This window comes from Ostrea edulis, chromosome 9, assembly GCF_947568905.1.
Source record: "Ostrea edulis chromosome 9, xbOstEdul1.1, whole genome shotgun sequence".
Lineage (NCBI taxonomy): Eukaryota > Metazoa > Mollusca > Bivalvia > Ostreida > Ostreidae > Ostrea > Ostrea edulis.
Window position 1 is genome coordinate 40,474,997 of NC_079172.1, and position 10,461 is coordinate 40,485,457.

The window sequence follows — 10,461 nt, forward strand, 5'->3', positions numbered from 1 at the left end:
AGCGCACATGCTCCCCCTGTTTTTATGTTGTATTTACAGTAAAACTATACAGCGCACATGCTCTCTCTGTTTTTATGTTGTATTTACAGTAAAACTATACAGCGCACATGCTCCCCCTGTTTTATGTTGTATTTACAGTATAACTATACAGCGCACATGCTCTCTCTGTTTTTATGTTGTATTTACAGTAAAACTATACAGCGCACATGCTCTCCCCGTTTTTATGTTGTATTTATTTACAGCTTCCTCTCATCCCCGCTCATATCTTTGTGATCCGAAACGTTAATAATCTGTGATTAGCACAAAATGACATTTCCTTGTTTTGATATGATTATATATACTGACCCAATCCTACCGTGATTTTCAATTTCTCTTACCAAACAGGAGCACACGGGTAAACGCATTATCGGCTATTCGGTTGTTATCGGACATTCGGTTGAAAGTGGTTTCTGACTGGTAAGTTTATTTGCTGAAAATCATTATGATTGACGTTCTTTTAGGGTATGACAACCGGTTTGTGTTGAACCTTAAATATCAAAATTCAAGAAAAATGCGCAGATATATTCTATAGTGTTGATGTAGAAGAATAGGAAGTGTACAAAAGTAGAATTTATCAATTTTGTTAGGCTTATTGGTCACAATTTTTATTATAGGTAAATTCAACCCGACATTTTTTGCAATTCATCAACCATTACTTACTGTCAACAATATAGCATATGGTCAGTGTCGTTGAAATAAAGATTTTAATTCGTTATCGGAAATCCGGTTGATTGTTTTGAATGTTATCGGAAACTCCGGTTTTGGTTATCGGTAATAAGTTGATTTTAATGTAGAGGATAATAAGAATCACACGAATTACTCAGTATTGACCATTTAATGAATTGTATTTGAAATAAGATATGGTGGAAAAGACTTCTCTTCTAATAAAAAGTGCAATTAATTGCCCCTTTTTTTGCATTTATAAACACGTTGTATGCTCTTCATCGGGTTTTGCTTATTTTCTATGTATATTACATTAAAGCTGGATTAAAAATAACTATCAGATACAAAAATACGTGGAGTTTTGCATCTTTTTATCTTATAACAGAGACACAGAATATTCTGCAAACGCGTAGCTGTCTATAGCAAGTACGCAACCACGTACATATTATTTGAAAGAGAGAAGAGAGCGATACTTTGCTGTTAAGATATTTGTGACTAAAAATAACTTCATTATATAATCCCAGTTTAGGATTTAATCAGCATCATAATGTCCATTCAATCAATTTCAAATCATTAACATCATGCTGGATATCATATCAATGTACATCATACAGTGTATGTACATGTAGTAGACGGATTAGGATATTCTTCGTTCTTGGCACACTGATTTTGACTACGGATAACTCCGTTTACCTGATCAAGATATAGGGCTCACGGCAGATGTGAACGGTTGACAAGGGATGTACACTCCTCCTAGGCACCTAATCCCACCTCTGGTATATCCAGGGGTCCGTGTTTACCCAACCCTCTATTTTGTATTGCTTATAGAAGTTATGAGGTTGATCACTGTTCGTTATCTTCACATTTCATCACTAACATTTACAATGCATGATTATACAATGCTGTCGAAAACAACGGGGGAAAATCATATAACGAATGTAAAGTGAGTCCACGTACAAACGATGAGTTGGTATAATAAAAACACTTTAGAAAATAATTTTGTGAATTCTTTTGGGTTTCGAAATTGACAAGAAACCCTGTTTCTATGCACAAAAATAGGTGATTTCATTGGTAAAACCCAGGAGCGTCCCCCTGAACCCCCACATGGGGTTTGCTCTTACCCACTGGGGGCTACATGGCGGTCCTCAGACCCCTTGCTATGCTTTGCGTATACTTCATTTTCTTTCTGGCTACACGTCTGCTCTGCTTATGGTGACAAACATAATCAGGCTTCAATTGCAATTTTATTCAAATATTTGAAAGTGTGAATATTTGAATCCATGTACTTACAAGTATATGTGGTGTAAAATTCAAAGAATGTAATGAAAATGAGAAATGTGTCGAAAGAGACAAATATCAAACAATAGGGCAAGAACCAGCCCTATAACATGATAACAAATGACCAGTGAATGAATGTGCCAAGTGCATGACAAAAAGCCTTGTCTGCATAATTATCAGACTAAATTACATTGACACCAAATTGCATGTTATGCATGGTCGGAAAACATGTCCTCATCTGATAGAGAATGACTGTACCATCAACTAAGGGTTTGGTCACGATGGACAAAGGGGTGTGTATTTATCCCTGTCCATCCATCTCGATTGAGTTTTATGTTTGTGCGGGTTTTTTTTTTTTTTTGGTGCATGTGTCAGCCACTATAGAAATTAGTATTGATACATCTAATTTACATGTGGATTGGTCTTTGGTAGGTAGTACTTCAAGGTTTAGTTCTTGGTAGGTTACTGTAACATATACATTTATATTTTCGCTTGGGTGTCACTGGTAACTTTATGAATTTGTCTTTTTCTCATTGTATAGCCTTGATATTTCACGTGTTAAGAGCAATTCTCTGTAAGGACCAAAATATTGCGGCACGCACTGAAAAATGTTCCACTATAAATGTCATCATTCAATTGAAATACATAAACTCTTTAAAAAATATTGTTACACTTCTTCTGAAAAGTGACTCGTTTCCATAGCAACGGGCTATTTATATAGAAAAAGCAGGAAAATTGGAGTTTGGGGAATTTTTCACTTCAATTTATTACATCACGAATAATTGACAAGGAATTTTATGCTACATGCTGAGACAAAGTAGTAACAATCTTTATCAGTATGTAAATTTCTGGAAATGGTTGATGACTTATTGTCCGTATTTAATAACATGGTTATCGATACAATGTTCTACTATTATTCGAAATGGGATGTCGAGAAGCTACAGTAGTAGCACGTGAAATCATCCATGGTATCTGAAACAAAAATATAAAATTCGGATTCAAAAAGGGCTTAGATTTTTTAAATGTTTTCGAAAATTCACGTTTTAGGGGGAGGGGAGTTTTTTATTCTACCATTTTATAACTTGACATCAGTTCAAGCTCCCTCTTCCTAGTATAAAATGTCCCATATCTTATTACCTTACTATTTTGTCTTGACAGTTAATCACACATATATACAAATTGCCCGTTGGGATCCGGGTTAGAGTACGTCCTAAGTACCCCTGCTTGTCGTAAGAGGCGACTAAATGGGGCGGTCCTTCGGATGAGACCGCTTAAACCGAGGTCCCGTGTCACACCCGGTGTGGCACGATAACGATCACTCCCTGCTCAAAGACCGTAAGCGCCTAACATACGCCTAAATTTTGCAGCCCCTCACCTGCAATGGTGACGTCTCCATATAAGTGAAACATTCTTGAGAGGGAGGTTAAACAATATATCATCAATCAAATTGTCACCAGAAAAACTCTTAATTTCCATTAGATCTGTCAACTCAGTACCTAACAGATGAGGATGACCACCGTGTACAATGCCACATGCGGGGACTGTGATCGGTGTAGCGCGGGGATGTGAATTCGAAGCGAAGAAAGTAGGTCAATAAGTATTCAAAGACTGATTGTGTTTAATCAAAATAAATCTAGATAGCCAAAGGTATTGCACGGAAGACAGTGGTTATTGGCAAGCTAGCACTAGCAACTGGGGAGTTTAGAACTCTTTGGAAATACCCAAACACTTCGACAATATACAAGTAGGGTAGGCGCCGGGTATATTTTTCGGTGTATTTAATGAGAAATCTTCACTCCTACTGCATAAACTCCAAAGTTTTTTTGACTAGAAACATTACCTTTGAATGGGACTCAATATTCGACTGAAAAAACCAACACAAAATCATGATATGCCGAGTATTTGACTGAAAACCCTGTGTGGCGTAGGGGGGTGAAAATCTTGTGGCGTAAGGGGTCCGAGAATCCTTTTAACGTAAGCAAAGTTTCTCACTAAAATACACATCTTCAGCACAGCGAATATTGTCTTTATTCAAAATTATATGGAAAATTCTCAAATCATTTTGTTCAAAGGGAACCCAAGTAAAATCACAGTGTATGATTGACGGTTATCAATATGTTTAAACTTCTGTGTGTTTTGCAGAGTAAAATTGATAGCATGTAGAGGAAATGATGGAATCCCAACCAACCCAGCATATATATACGATTTGTGTGAGAAATATTATATGCGTCAAAATCAAACTTAAGGCATTTTTCACAGTGCAGCGCGAGATATTTCCCCCTGTATACAGGTGGCGCATAACACGTTGCGGTCCTATTCTCCACTCAAGGGTTCGTGCGCTACGAGCACCAATCTAATTAAAATTAGATGTTAGATCCGCTCACATACTCGCTACACGTCATCTTTGTTGAAGTATACATGAAAAGATCCCCCGATGTCGCCATAGTTTAAAATTTAAACAAAACACGCGATAAATAAGTCACGATCGTGGGTGCAGCCATTTTTTCTCTTCCTTACATAAAATGGAATTGCGATATGAAGGGGGAAATTTGATTGGCTATTGCAAATTTGACCTCTGACGCGACCCTCTATGGGATGTTAGATGTTTGTGTAGCGAGTATGTGAGCGGATCTAACATCTAATTCTAATTAGATTGTACGAGCACTAGACCTCTGTCAACGGCTTTTTACAGAAATCTTGTAAACGTTTCTAATAATCCAACATTTATGTTTTGGACTAAATATTTAGTCATATTATGAAATGCTTTTGGTGCAATTTGATGGGTGCTTACTGTAAATTGTTTAAAATCGCGGTTTTCTGATACTAAATTTGGAACTACTTCGTATTATGCGTATGAATGTAGGTCATTCACGTGGTAGAGATCACTGTAAACATGGAATCAAAAGTAAGGAAGGCTGTAAAACATTCCATAACACTTGTAAAATAAGAGACAAACAGCTTAATGGTAAAAATGTACTTATCAAAGTGCCAGTGCGCTATGAAAGAGCCTGGTGTATCACATGTTTCTAGAACTTTTAATAGGAAAGGAAATGAGAATGGCTGTGTATATCATTTGATTGTATTGTCACGTGATTGCAAGTGTTGACAGAGATGTAAGGGAATCTTGCGTAACGCACCCTTTGGCGAGAGAATGCTTGCGGTCCATGTTAAAACAAACTCTGGCTGAGTTTGGTTGCGGTCCTCAATTCATTGCAGCATTATAAGGATTTACTATTTCTGATTGTACATGTAAATAAGTGCCAGTTAAGGAATAGTGTAATTACTGACAATTTGAAATGATATTGCTGACGCTATACAATACTTTTAGTCATTGATTATATTTATGTGTCCCTTGTGTGATTTTTCGCAGTCCTAAAAAAAATTATACCAGGGTAAGGATGTCAATTAAATATCAAGTTTTCATTATTACTTTTCAGAAATTACATGTACAAACAAAGCATGCAAGTATTATCTTGTAATCATTTCACACTGTGGACAAAAATATACATGTACATCAGGAGTCAATGACCGCAACATGTTAATTTTATCGAACATGCTTCTCTAATGCAATATTTTTGTTGAAATATGTTTACTCATGTGTAATTCGATCTTTTGAAAATCAATGTTAGTGTAAATCAGCTTACTCAAATGTACACAAAAATAATTATCAAACACGTAGCAATAGAAGGGAGTGCCAAAGGTTTTTTTTTTTTTTTTTTTACTGAACATGCATAGTTAGTTAATTTTATGAACAAAGTTTGATCTATAAACTACCTCCATTAATAAAATAAAATATTTGAATTGTAAAATTTAAGGAATCGATCAATCTCTTGCCCTCCATCCCCCGCGATTTAGGATTTAAACTGGGTTTTGTTATATTTGTTTCGTTTTTGCTTTTCAAGAATTTTCAGACGCTTGTGAAGTGAACGTCTCCCCCCCCCCCCCCCCCCCCCCCCCCCCCACTTTTTTGAAAAAAAAATACCTACGTGCCTGAAAACATTTATATCATATGCTTTCATCTTGCTTTACTTCTGGATATTCGTGAAATTCTTGGTAGTACATGTAATTGTATCATAACTTTGACAGAATTAAACCTTAGACACGACTGTCCCCCACCCCCAGTCATCCATACTTTTCTAAACAGTGTTTTTCATAACATCGAAGAACCTTAACCTTGTTATTTTTAGAGATATGATGCAACTAGCTCGAGATCAGCATAATAAAGATTTTATTACCGTAAGCTTTGTTCATACTACATATATTTTATCTGAAGCTTAGGACCGCATCGATACGCACGCCCTCAATTTCCCGTGAAAGGGCAGTAACTGCAAAAATATAGGAAATTCGTTGACGTTCGGTCGTAAAGTTTCTTGAGAGTGATTTTCGCTTAATGGACCAAGAAGGATTCAGATTACATCTTTTTTGGAGTAATGCATTTAGGTAGTGATTCTAAATCCTCTTTGTTTTTTAAAGCAGTGTTACTCGTTATGGTTTATTTACACAGGCACCTTAAGTAAGGATACTACTCACCACCCCCACTCCCTGATGTTTTTGTGGCGACAATTTTCCGATATTTGTGGATTCCCTGTCTATCTCATCCTAATTTCTAGTTATGTAATCGTTTCATACTTTTTGTAAGCTTTAATACCAGTACAAGGTAAATCTCTAAAGCTTACAAAAAGTGAAACGATTGTACATAAATCAATATTAGGGTGAGATAGACGGGGAATCCACACATTTCAAAGATATCATGGTGCAAAAAATAAGAAGGGGGGGGGGGGGGGGGGCTAAGTAGTATCCATACCTCAGGTGTCTGTGTTTATTTAACCAAGGATTGTTTTTCTTTCTGGTCATTGCATTATCTGAAATTATAATAGTTCATGTCAATTTCATTAAAATATAAAACTGTCTTAATCATCTGGTATTGTGGTATTTTAGAAAATGTTTTTAATGAAAGTTTAATGCCATAGAAAGTCACACACATCATTATCGGTTTATCGTACGAATATCAGAGTAATTTTGAACAAGTTTGAATTTGATATTTATATATTCACTGTGTTCAAGACGAGGATTTTGGTAAGAAACTTTGCGAGTCTCGGTCCCCCTACGCCACAAGATTTTCACCCCCCCCCCCCCCCCTACGCCACACAGGGTTTTCAGTCAAATATTCGGCATATCATGATTTTGTGTTGGTTTTTTCAGTCGAATATTGAGTCCCATTCAAAGGTAATGTTTCTAGTCAAAAAAACTTTGGAGTTTATGCAGTAGGAGTGAAGATTTCTCATTAAATACACCGAAAAATATACCCGGCGCCTACCCTACTTGTATATTGTCGAAGTGTTTGGGTATTTCCAAAGAGTTCTAAACTCCCCAGTTGCTAGTGCTAGCTTGCCAATAACCACTGTCTTCCGTGCAATACCTTTGGCTATCTAGATTTATTTTGATTAAACACAATCAGTCTTTGAATACTTATTGACCTACTTTCTTCGCTTCGAATTCACATCCCCGCGCTACACCGATCACGGTCCCCGCATGTGGCATTGTACACGGTGATGACGCAACGCAAATACTATAATTATAAGTCTCTATTACTTCGTTCCGGACACTTAGGGGCGAGATCAAACGTTTAATGTCTGACAAAAAACTAAATTCACATAGTTTTCACTAAGACCCCCATCCCCTTTAAAACTAAATTTGATGAATGGTGAAACTAACTGATTCACTGTGTACAATGCCACATGCGGGGACCGTGATCGGTGTAGCGTGGGGATGTGAATTCGAAGCGAAGAAAGTAGGTTAATAAGTATATTTTAGAGATTGTTTTTTTAAATGAAAATTTAATGGCTTAAAAAGTCAGACACATTATTATCGGTTTATCGTGCGAATATTAGAGTAACCTTGAACAGGTTTGAATTTGATATTTATATTCACTGTGTTCAAGATGTGGATTGCTTAAGCTAAAGGGAGTCTCGGTCCCCCTACGCCACACGATTTTCACCCCCTACTCCACACCGGGTTTTCAGTCAAATATTCGGCATATCATGATTTTGTGTTGGTTTCTTCAGTAGAATATTGAGTTCCCATTCAAAGAAAATGTTTCTGGTCAAAAAAGACTTTATGCAGTTGGAATGAAGATTTTCCATTAAATACATCGAAAAATATACCCGGGGCCTACCCTACTAGTATATTGTAGAAGTGTTTGAGTTTTTCCAAAGTGTTCTAGACTCCCCAATTGCTAGTGCTAGCTTGTCAATAGCCATTGTCTTCCGTGCAATACTTTTGGCTATCTAGATTTATTTTGATTAAACACAATCAGTCTTCAAATACTTATTGACCTACTTTCTTTGCTTCGAATTCACATTCCCGCGCTACACCGATCACGGTCCCCGCATGTGGCATTGTACACCGTGTGATTAACAAGTAAAAACATACGAATATAAATAACACTCTGTATACCTTTTCTACTGTTTATTCACAAATGAAAGTGTACACTAAAACTATCAAATGTTCATTAAAATGTAATATTATGTGGTTTTTAACCAGTCGCTTGTCTTTTTTTTTTCTTCTTTCTTTTCTTTTTGTAATCGATGTCAGATGACAGAAACTTACAGGCAATTTTATCCCCCTCCATCTAACTATTTGAATTTAGATTTTTGTCTGACATCAATCCTTTGATCTCGTCCCTTAACAACACGAGTTTCACGAATTTTCTATCACTATAACACCAATTTAGTGTCTAGTTAATGCTGTATAAGGTATTTTGAAACACGACGGAAACCTTATTTCCTTATTTAAATACTGAAAAACCGAAGTTTCCGATAACATCTACCGTATTGCCGATAACACGTTTTTATCCCACCCCATGTTTTTAATAAACTTTACTGTTCGTTTACTGCAAGTTTATTTCGATCTATCATTTTCTAAAGGATTAACTAAGTCTAAAAATGCAAATCAATATTCCCTCTAGAATAAATACAATTCTTCACTGCTCTAGTATCATATTTTTGGTAGATGTTTACAGAATGCATAGCGAAATTTCTATTTGTTTGAAGTGCTTTTTTAGCTGTTGAAAGGATGATCATATACCTATTTAGTTTTACAATTACCGCTGCATAGAATGTGTCTTTATAAAAAAAAAAAAACCACGTATGAACTTAACCTATGTTTCCCAAACATACAACATCATTGAACCGAATGTCCGATAACAACCTAATAGCCAATAACGCGTTTACCTGTGTGAGGAGAGGTACCCATCTTATGGAAAACGGCCAACATCTGCCCTATATATAAGAAATGGAAGAAATATGAGGCAGTAAATTAAATGCCAGTGTCATCGACGTGCATCTGTAACAAGATCATGAAGCACATCGTGACTAGTAACATCATGAACCATGCGGATGACAATAACATCATGTACCCACTACAGCATGGATTCCGTAGAGGACTCTCATGTGAAACTCAACTCATAGAGTTTATTGACGACATCTCAATCAACATCGACAAGGGAAAACAGACTGACTGCCTTATTATGGACTTCTCCAAAGCATTTGATATAGTGAGCCACAGTCTTCTAATTCATAAGCTCAACCATTGTGGAATAAAAGGGAAGACAACTCAGTGGATCCAAAGCTTCCTTACAAACCGCAAGCAAAGTGTAGTTATGGGTGGGGGTCATCTGAAGAAGTCCCAGTGGACTCCGGTGTGCCACAAGGTTCAGTCCTAGGACCGAGTCTCTTCCTATTTTACATAAACGACATGCCGGAAGGCCTTCCACCGACTGTACGACTCTTTGCTGATGATACCGTGGCATACATGACTATATCACTTCAGCTGCGGATGTAGAGAATCTCCAGGACGACCTAAACCAACTAGCAATCTGGGAAAACAAATGGCTCATGCGATTCCATCCAGAAAAATGTAATATGCTTACCATCACCAAAAATCGAAAAATCATCAAGACATCTTACATCTTACACGGCCACCAGTTGGAGCATATTCAATCAGCAAAATATCTCGGCGTTACAATCTCAACAGACCTCTACTTCTACTTCTACCAGTTAGTGGCCTCTGTCATCTGACTGACTGTTCTGCCACGTTGGAGTGCGCGCACATTAAAAAAGAGAGTGATACCATAACACCTCATCTGTAACTGAAATGCTTAATCAGCTTGAATGGCCATCATTAAAAGAGCGGCGAAGGACATCCAGCCTCTGCGTTATGTACAAGCTGATCACCAACAAACTTCAGGTTGACATTAGCGAGAAACTAAAAATCCAAGTAAGAACATCCAGGAATAAAAACATTATGGCAGTGCAAATTCCATCATGCCGAACATCTGCCATCAGTGAGGAAGGAATCCTTCTATCTATGTTAAACGTACCATCAAGGAGTGATTTATTTCTTTACGTTTTACAATTCGTAATTTTTCGTTACTTTCCGTAAATACATTTCGCAGGCTTCTTAGCCCATGCACGAGCGCTT